The following is an 11,804-nucleotide window of genomic DNA, read 5'->3' on the forward strand; positions in this document are numbered from 1 at the left end:
CTGCTGTATGGAACAGGAGTGTGTAGTACGCCTTATGAAACACAGGTCCCTGGTGAATGTAACAGGAGGGTGTAATGCGCTGTATATAACACAGGTCCCTGGTGATTGTAACATAGGAGGGTGTAGTGCACCGTATATAACACAGGTCCCTCGTGAATGTAACAGGAAGGTGTAATGCGCCGTATATAACACAGGTCCCTGGTGAATGTAACATAGGAGGGTGTAGAGCACCGTATATAACACAGGACCCTGGTGAATGTAACAAAGGAGGGTGAAGTGCATTTTATATAATAGAGGTCTCTGGTGGTTTTAACATAAGAGGATGTAGTGCATTTTATATAACACAGGTCCCAGGTGGATGTAACATAGGAATGTGAAGTTCATTCTATATAATACAGGTCTATGGTGGTTGAAACATAGTAGGGTGTAGTACAACATATATAACACGGGTACCTGGTAAATGTAACATAGGAAGGTGTAGTATACCTTATATAACACAGGTCCTTGGTAAATGTAACATAGGAAGGTGTAGTACACCTTATATAACACAGGTCCCTGGTAAATGTAACATAGGAAGGTGTAGTACACCATATATAACACAGGTTTTTGGTAAATTTAACATTGGGGGGGTGTAGTACACCATATATAACACAGGTCCCTGGTAATTGTAACATAGGAGGGTGTAGTACACCATATATAAAACAGGTCCTTTGTGAATGTAACGTTTGAGGGTGTAGTGCACCTTATATAACACAGGTCTCTGGTGGATTTAACATAGGAGGGTGTAGTGCAATTTATAACACAGGTTCCTGGTGGATGTAACATATGACGGTTTAGTACACTTCATATAACACGGGTCCATGGTAAATGTAACATAGGAGGGTGTAGTACCCTGTATATAACAGGTCCCTGGTGAATGTACCATTTGAGGATGTACTGTACCTTATATAACACAGGTCCCTTGTAAATGTAACAAAGGAGGTAGTACGGTATGCCTTATATGATATAAGCCCCTGGTGAATGTAACATATATGAGGAAATAGTGCACCTTTTATTACAGGTCTCTGGTGAATGTAACATAGGATAGAACATCTTACATTATAGTACTATCTTACTTCACAATAAAAACCAATTATACCAAGCATGTTTCAAAAGATAGAACATCTTACATTATAGTACTATCTTACTACACAATAAAAACCAATTATACCAAGCATGTTTCAATAGATAGAACATCTAACATTATAGCACTATCTTACTACACAATAAAAAACCAATTATACCAAACATGTTTCAATAGATAGAACATCTTACATTATAGCACTTTCTCACTTCACAATAAAAACCAATTATACCAAGCATGTTTCAAAAGATAGAACATCTTACATTATAGTTCTATCTTACTTCACAATAAAAACCAATTATACCAAGCATGTTTCAAAAGATAGAACATCTCACATTATAGTACTATCTTACTACACAATACAAACCAATTATACCAAGCATGTTTCAATAGATAGAACATCTAACATTATAGCACTATCTTACTTCACAATAAAAAACCAATTATACCAAGCATGTTTCAATAGATAGAACATCTTACATTATAGTACTTTCTCACTTCACAATAAAAACCAATTATACCAAGCATGTTTCAAAAGATAGAACATCTTACATTATAGCACTATCTTACTACACAATAAAAACCAATTATACCAAGCATGTTTCAAAAGATAGAACATCTAACATTATAGTACTATCTTACTACACAATAAAAACCAATTATACCAAGCATGTTTCAATAGATAGACCATCTAACTTCATAGTACTATCTTACTACACAATAAAAACCAATTTAACCAAACATGTTTCAATAGATAGAACATCTTATAAGCGGGAAACACGAAAAACCATCATGACATTGAGGTATGTTATAGCTCATACTTATGCTTAGGGTGTCTACTACATGCTTGAATCTTTATTTATACTGAAATATGCGAATGTAAGCCAAAAAAATATTTCATCGACCCCTACCCCCAATTTGGATAGCCAGACGCCAATATTGACCATACCTACCCCGGATCTTTTCACCCTAGAGACAAAACTGAGCATGTCATTGGTCTATACAAGGTATCATTTTTACTGTAAAGGCCTTGGCTAACTTTAACATGTGTTTTCCAACATAAATAGGTGCCTCATTAGGCGGAAAACACGAAAAACAATAAAAAAGGCAAGAAAACCAACATAAAGGCAAATATCAATTATAGTAAAAATCTTCCCCCAGCACCGCCCAGACATGCCATTGAGGTATGTTATAGCTCAAACTAATGCTTAGGGTGTCTACTACATGCCTGAATTTTTATTTATATTGAAACATGTGAACGTAAGCCAAAAAAATATTTCATCGACCCCTACTCCCAATTTGGATCGCCAGACGCCAATATTGACCATACTTACCCCGGATCTTTTCACCCTAGAGACCAAACTGAGCATGTCTTTGGTCTATACAAGGTGTCATTTTTACCGTAAAGGCCTTGGCTAACTTTAACATGTGTTTTTCAACATAAATAGGTGCCTCATTAGGCGGAAAACACGAAAAACCATAAAAAAGGCAAGAAAACCAACATAAAGGCAAATATCAATTATAGTAATAATCTTCCCCCAGCACCGCCCAGACATGCCATTGAGGTATGTTATAGCTCATACTAATGCTTAGGGTGTCTACTACATGCTTGAATCTTTATTTATACTGAAATATGCGAATGTAAGCCAAAAAAATATTTCATCGACCCCTACCCCCAATTTGGATAGCCAGACGCCAATATTGACCATACCTACCGCGGATCTTTTCATCCTAGAGACAAAACTGAGCATGTCATTGGTCTATACAAGGTGTCATTTTTACTGTAAAGGCCTTGGCTAACTTTAACATGTGTTTTCCAACATAAAGAGGTGCCTCATTAGGCGGAAAACACGAAAAACCATAAAAAAGGCAAGAAAACCACCATAAAGGCAAATATCAATTATAGTAAAAATCTTCCCCCCAGCACCGCCCAGAAATGCCATTGAGGTATGTTATAGCTCAAACCAATGCTTAGGGTGTCTACTACATGCCTGAAATTTTATTTATACTGAAACATGTGAACGTAAACCAAACAAATATTTCATCGACCCCTACTCCCAATTTGGATCGCCAGACGCCAATATTGACCATACCTACCCCGGATCTTTTCACCTTAGAGACAAAACTGAGCATGTCTTTAGTCTATACAAGGGTTCATTTTTACCGTAAAGGCCTTGGCTAACTTTAACATGTGTTTTCAACATAAATAGGTGCCTCATTAGGCGGAAAACACGAAAAACCGTCAGAAAAGCCAAGAAAACCAACATAAAGGCAAATATCAATTATAGTGAAAATCTTCCCTCAGCACCGCTCAGACATGCCATTGAGGTATATTATAGCTCCAACTAATGCTAAGGGTGTCTACTACATGCCTGAATCTTCATTTATACTGAAATATGTGAACGTAAGCCAAAAAATATTTAATCGACCCTAATCCCAATTTGGATCGCCAGACGCCAATGTTTACCATACCAACCGCGGATCATTTCACCCTAGAGACAAAACTGAGCATGTCATTGGTCTATATAAGGTGTCATTTTTACCGTAAAGGCCTTGGCTAATTTTAACATGTGTTTTCCAACATAAATAGGTGCCTCAATTGGCGGAAAACACGAAAAACCATAAAAAAAGGCAAGAAAACCAACATAAAGGCAAATATCAATTACAGTAAAAATCTTCCCCCAGCACCGCCCAGACATGCCATTGAGGTATGTTATAGCTCAAACTAATGCTTCGGGTGTTTACTACATGCCTGAATTTTTATTTATACTGAAACATGTGAACGTAAGCCAAAAAAATATTTCATCGATCCCTACTCCCACTTTGGATCGCCAGACGCCAATATTGACCATACTTACCCCGGATCTTTTCACCCTAGAGACCAAACTGAGCATGTCTTTGGTCTATACAAGGTGTCATTTTTACCGTAAAGGCCTTGGCTAACTTTAACATGTGTTTTCAACATAAATAGGTGCCTCATTAAGGGAAAAACACGAAAAACCGTCAGAAAAGCCAAGAAAACCAACATAAAGGCAAATATCAATTATAGTGAAAATCTTCCCTCAGCACCGCCCAGACATGCCATTGAGGTATGTTATAGCTCCAACTAATGCCTAGGGTGTCTACTACATGCCTGAATTTTTATTTATACTGAAATATGTGAACGTAAGCCAAAAAATTATTTCATCGACCCCTACTCCCAATTTGGATTGCCAGACGCCAATATTGACCATACTTACCTGGGATTTTTTCACCCTAGAGACAAAACTGAGCATATCATTGGTCTATACAAGGTGTCATTTTTACCGTAAAGGCCTTGGCTAGCTTTAACATGTGTTTTCCAACATAAATAGGTGCCTCATTAAGCGGGAAACACGAAAAACCATCATAAAAGCCAAGAAAACCAACATAAAGGCAAATATCAATTATAGTGAAAATCTCCCCCCAGCACCGCCCAGACATGCCATTGAGGTATGTTATAGCTCAAACTAATGCTTAGGGTGTCTACTACATGCCTTAATCTTTATTTATACTGAAATATGTGAACGTAAGCCAACAAAATATTTAATCGACCTTACCCCCAATTTGGATAGCCAGACGCCAATATTGACCTTACCTACCCCCGATCTTTTCACCCTAGAGACAAAACTGAGCATGTCATTGGTCTATAAAAGGTGTCATTTTTACCGTAAAGGCCTTGGCTAACTTTAACATGTGTTTTTCAACATAAATTGGTGCCTCATTAAGCGGAGAACACGAACAAGCATCATAAAAGCCAAGAAAACCAATCTAAAGGCAAATATCAATTGTAGTGAAAATCTTCCCCCAGCACCGCCCAGACATGTCATTGAGGTATGTTATAGCTCATACTAATGCTTAGGGTGTCTACTACATGCCTGAATTTTTATTTATACTGAAATATGTGAACGTAAGCCAAAAAATATTTCATCGACCCCTACTCCCAATTTGGATCGCCAGACGCCAATATTGACCATACCTACCCGGGATCTTTTCACCCTAGAGACAAAACTGAGCATGTCATTGGTCTATACAAGGTGTCATTTTACCGTACAGGCCTTGTCCAACTTTAACATGTGTTTTCCAACATTAATAGGTGCCTCATTAAGCGAGAAACACGAAAAACCATCATAAAAGCCAAGAAAACCAACATAAAGGCAAATATCAATTATAGTGAAAATCTTCCCCCAGCACCGCCCAGACATGCCATTGAGGTATGTTATAGCTCAAACTAATGCTTAGGGTGTCTACTACATGCCTGAAACTTAAATTCTACTGAAATATGTGAAAGTAAGCCAAGACAGTATTTAATCGACCCCTACCCCCAATTTGGATAGCCAGACGCCAATATTGACCATACCTACCCCGGATCTTTTCACCCAAGAGACAAAACTGAGCATATCATTGGTCTATACAAGGTGTCATTTTTACCAAAAAGGCCTTGGCTAACTTTAACATGTGTTTTCCAACATAAATAGGTGCCTCATTAAGCGGGAAACACGAAAAAATTTATAAAAGCCAAGAAAACCAACATAAAGGCAAATATCAATTATAGTGAAAATCTTCCCCCCCCCACACTATAATTGGTCTATACAAGGTGACATTTTTACATGTGTCTTCCAACTTAATTAGGTGCCTCATTAAGCGGAAAACACGAAAAACCATCATAAAAGCCTAGAAATCCACATAAAGGCAAATATCAATTATAGTGAAAATCTTCCCCCAGCACCGCCCAGACATGCCATTGAGGTATATAATAGCTCAAACTAATGCTTAGGGTGTCTACTACATGCCTGAATCTTTATGTATACTGAACTATGTGAACGTAAGCCAAAAAATATTTAATCGACCCCTAATCCCAATTTGGATCGCCAGACGCCAATATTGACCATACCTACCCCGGATCTTTTCACCCTAGAGACAAAACTGAGCATGTCATTTGTCTATACAAGGTGTCATTTTTACCAAAAAGGCCTTGGCTAACTTTAACATGTGTTTTCCAACATAAATAGGTGCCTCATTAAGCGGGAAACACGAAAAAATTTATAAAAGCCAAGAAAACCAACATAAAGGCAAATATCAATTATAGTGAAAATCTTCCCCCCCCCCCCCAGCACCACCCAGACATGTCATTGAGGTATGTTATAGCTCAAACTAATGCTTAGGGTGTCTACTACATGCCTGAACCTTAATTTCTACTGAAATATGTGAAAGTAAGCCAAGACCAGGCCTGGGGCCATTACATTGCAATGTAATGCATTACATTACAATTACTTTGTGATTCTTCCATTACAATTACAATTACAATTACATTTTTTCTCACATGTAATGCATTACATTACAATTACTTTGCCTGTGAAATGCACTACATTACACATTACTTTTTCACTATAAAAACTAGAAACCTTTCACAAAACAGATTTTTATAAGAAATTGATAAATATTACAGGGGTATATGTAGATATATATACAGTGTTAGTGACTTAGACTTCAAATACTGGTTAATCAATATGTTCATTGAACTTTATTATCATAAGAGGTTCAAAAGTGATGTCATTAAGAGAACAGCGATCAGTTCTGTACACCTTTCTGGCAATACTAAAAAGCCTTTCTACAGCAGCTGATGTGTGTGAAATGGCTAAATACTTGATAGCTGTATTAGCCAAAGAAGAAAGGCACACTGAATTTGACTTCAATCATTCCAGTGCATTGATTGAAATTTCTTCACATGGCTCAGACAAGTAGATGTCATCATGTAATGCACCATACCTGTGTCTATACTCTTTGATGGAGTAGTAGGAGGCATGAAACTGGAAAAGTCACTTTTAAGATTCTTAATTGGTGGTAAAAAATAAATAAATTTTCATATAATTTTGTTTCTTACATTGATCACTTAATCATTATGACATCATTAAGGGATTTCAAAGGAATATAATAAATGTGTCATTAAAGGATTATCTTTTGAAATGCTTAAGGGCTCTGTGAGGACAAACATAATGATAAGATTTGATTGCAATACAAACATTTTGATATTAATTAGATGAAATAACAACACAGACAGGACCCAAACCACAGTTTGGTTTAAAAATGTTGTTTGACATATTCAATCTTTCACTGAAATACATGTATAAATCATGAAAATTTAATCTTCATATTTTTTCCATTCATCTATATAGTTTTGTTTGATAAATTTTTATAAGATTTTTCACTGAACCACCAAACACCAAAATATTTCTAATATCATATTAAACAAATATCAGAAACAAAAACCAAGACTTGATGATTTTTACCATTTTATATTTATTACCTTAAAATGTGTGTTTTAAAGATTGATGTAATTTATTTAATACAGTAATTAACTGTGACAAATTTTTTTTTCATACTTTCTTTTGTTTTTGTTAATATTTTATTTTTATTATACAATATTCTTCAATTTTATGTATTTTACCAATTTGTAATGAAAAGTAATGTACTGTAATGGAGGCATTACATCAATTTTTAACTTAAGTAATCATTACATTACATGTAATTGTAATGCAGAAAATGTGCATTACAAATTACTTTGCATTACATCCCAAAAATGTAATATTACAATGCATTACAATTACAAATTACCATTACCCCAGGCCTGGCCAAGACAATATTTAATCGACCCCTACCCCCAATTTGGAACGCCAGACGCCAATATTGACCATACCTACCCCGGATCTTTTCACCCTAGAAACAAAACTGAGCATGTCATTTGTCTATACAAGGTTTCATTTTTACCTTAAAGGCCTTGGCTAACTTTAACATGTGTTTTCCAACATAAATAGGTGCCTTATTAAGCGGGAAACACGAAAAACCATCATAAAAGCCAAGAAACCAACATAAAGGCAAATATCAATTATAGTGAAAATCTTCCCCCAGCACCACCCAGACATGCCATTGAGGTATGTTATAGCTCAAACTAATGCTTAGGGTGTCTACTACATGCCTGAACCTTAATTTCTACTGAAATATGTGAAAGTAAGCCAAGACAATATTTAATCGACCCCTACCCCCAATTTGGAACGCCAGACGCCAATATTGACCATACCTACCCCGGATCTTTTCACCCTAGAGACAAAACTGAGCATGTCATTTGTCTATACAAGGTTTCATTTTTACCTTAAAGGCCTTGGCTAACTTTAACATGTGTTTTCCAACATAAATAGGTACCACATTAAGCGGGAAACACGAAAAACCATCATAAAAGCCAAAAAACCAACATAAAGGCAAATATCAATTATAGTGAAAATCTCCCACCAGCACCGCCCAGACATGCCATTGAGGTATATTATAGCTCAAACTAATGCCTAGGGTGTCTACTACATGCCTGAATTTTTATTTATACTCAAATATGTGAACGTTAGCCAATAAAATATTTAATCGACCCCTACCCCCAATTTGGATAGCCAGACGCCAATATTGAACATACCTACCCCGGATCTTTTCACCCTAGTGACCAAACTGAGCATGTCATTGGCCTATACAAGGTGTCATTTTTACCGTAAAGGCCTTGGCTAACTTTAACATGTGTTTTCCAACATAAATAGGTGCCTCTTTAAGCGGGAAACACGAAAAACCATCATAAAAGCCAAAAAAACTAACATAAAGGCAAATATCAATTATAGTGAAAATCTTCCCTCAGCACCGCCCAAACATGCCATTGAGGTATATTATCGCTCCAACTAATGCTTAGGGTGTCTACTACATGCCTGAATCTTCATTTATACTGAAATATGTGAACGTAAGCCAAAAAAATATTTCATCGACCCCTACCCCCAATTTGGATAGCCAGACGCCAATATTGACCATACCTACCCCGGATCTTTTCACTCTAGAGACAAAACTGAGCATGTCATTGGTCTATACAAGGTGTCATTTTTACTGTAAAGGCCTTGGCTAACTTTAACATGTGTTTTCCAACATAAATAGGTGCCTAATTAACCGGAAAACACGAAAAACCATCATAAAAGCCAAGAAAACCAACGAAAGTAAGCCAAACAAATATTTCATCGACCCCTACCCCCAATTTGGATCGCCAGACGCCAATATTGACCATACCAACCCCGGATCATTTCACCCTAGAGACAAAACTGCGCATGTCATTGGTCTATACAAGGTGTCATTTTTATCGTAAAGGCCTTGGCTAACTTTAACATGTGTTTTCCAACATAAATAGGTCCCTCATTAGGCTGGAAACACGAAAAACCATAAAAAAGGCAAGAAAACCAACATAAAGGCAAATATCAATTATAGTGAAAATCTTCCCAAAGCACCGCCCAGACATGCCATTGAGGTATGTTATAGCTCAAACCAATGCTTAGGGTGTCTTCTACATGCCTGATTTTTTTATTTATACTGAAACATGTGAACGTAAGCCAAACAAATATTTCATCGACCCCTACTCAAAAATTAGATCGCCAGACGCCAATATTTACCATACCTACCCCCGGACCTTTTCACCCTAGAGACCAAAGTGAGCATGTCTTTGGTCTGTACAAGGTTTCATTTTTACCGTAAAAGCATTGGATAACTTTAACATGTGTTTTCCAACTTAATTAATTGCCTCATTAAGCGGACAACACGAAAAATCATCATAAAAGCCTAGAAAACCAACATAAAGGCAAATATCAATTATAGTGAAAATCTTCCCCCAGAACCGCCCAGACATGTCATTGAGGTATATTATAGTTCAAACTAATGTTTAGGGTGTCTAATTCATGCCTGAATCTTTATTCATACTGATATATGTGGACGTAAGCCAAAATAATATATAATCGACCCCTACTCCCAACTTGGATCGCCAGACGCCAATATTGACCATACCTACCCCGGATCTTTTCATCCTAGAGACCAAACTGAGCATGTCATTGGTCTATACAAGGTGTCATTTTTACCATAAAGGACTTGGCTAACTTTAACATGTGTTTTCCAACATAAATAGGTGCCTCATTAAGCGGGAAACACGAAAAACCATCATAAAAGCCAAGAAAACCAACATAAAGGCGAATATCAATTATAGTGAAAATCTCCCCCCAGCACCACCCAGACATGCCATTGAGGTATTTTATAGCTCCAACTAATGCTTAGGGTGTCTACTACATGCCTGAATCATCATTTATACTGAAATATGTGAACGTAAGCCAAAAAAATATTTCATCGACCCCTACCCCCAATTTGGATAGCCAGAAGCCAATATTGACCATACCTACCCCGGATCTTTTCACTCTAGAGACAAAACTGAGCATGTCATTGGTCTATTCAAGGTGTCATTTTTACTGTAAAGGCCTTGGCTAACTTTAACATGTGTTTTCCAACATAAATAGGTGCCTCATTAACCGGAAAACACGAAAAACCATCATAAAAGCCAAGAAAACCAACGAAAGTAAGCCAAACAAATATTTCATCGACCCCTACCCCCAATTTGGATCGCCAGACCCCAATATTGCCCATACCTACCCCGGATCTTTTCACCCTAGAGACCAAATTGAGCATGTCATTGGTCTATTCAAGGTGTCATTTTTACCGTAAAGGCCTTGGCTAACTTTAACATGTGTTTTCCAACATAAATAGGTGCCTCATTAGGCGGCAACCACGAAAAACCATAAAAAAGGCAAGAAAACCAACATAAAGGCAAATATCAATTATAGTGAAAATCTTCCCCAAGCACCGCCCAGACATGCCATTGAGGTATGTTATAGCTCAAACCAATGCTTAGGGTGTGTTGTACATGCCTGATTTTTTATTTATACTGAAATATGTGAACGTAAGCCAAGACAATATTTAATCGACCCCCACCCCAAATTTGGATAGCCAGACGCCAATATTGACCAAACCTAGTCCGGATCTTTTCACCCTCGAGATCAAATTGAGCATGTCATTGGTCTATACAAGATGTCATTTTTACCGTAAAGGCCTTGTCTAACTTTAACATGTGTTTTCCAACATAAATAGGTACCTCATTAAGCGGAAAACACGAAAAACCATCATAAAAGCCTAGAAAATCAACATAAAGGCAAATATCAATTATAGTGAAAATCTTCCACCAGCACCGCCCAGACATGCCATTGAGGTATATAATAGCTCAAACTAATGCTTAGGGTGTCTACTACATGCCTGAATCTTCATTTATACTGAAATATGTGAACGTAAGCCAAGACAATATTTAATCGACCCCCACCCCAAATTTGGATAGCCAGACGCCAATATTGACCAAACCTAGTCCGGATCTTTTCACCCTCGAGATCAAATTGAGCATGTCATTGGTCTATACAAGATGTCATTTTTACCGTAAAGGCCTTGTCTAACTTTAACATGTGTTTTTCAACATAAATAGGTGCCTTATTAAGCGGAAAACACTAAACACCGTAAGAAAAGCCAAGAAAACAACATAAAGGAAATATCAATTATAGTGAAAATCTTCCCCCAGAACCGCCCAGACATGCCATTGAGATATAATATATCTCAAACTAATGCTTAGGGTGTTTACTACCTGCCTGGATCTTTATTTATACTGAAATATGTGAACGTAAGCCCAAAAAAATTTAATCGACCCCTACTCCCAATTTGGATCGCCAGACGCCAATATTGAGCATACCTACCCCGGATCTTTTCACCCTAGAGACAAAACTGAGCA

Source organism: Mytilus edulis, unplaced genomic scaffold (genome assembly GCF_963676685.1).
Source record: "Mytilus edulis unplaced genomic scaffold, xbMytEdul2.2 SCAFFOLD_423, whole genome shotgun sequence".
Taxonomy (NCBI): Eukaryota; Metazoa; Mollusca; class Bivalvia; order Mytilida; family Mytilidae; genus Mytilus; species Mytilus edulis.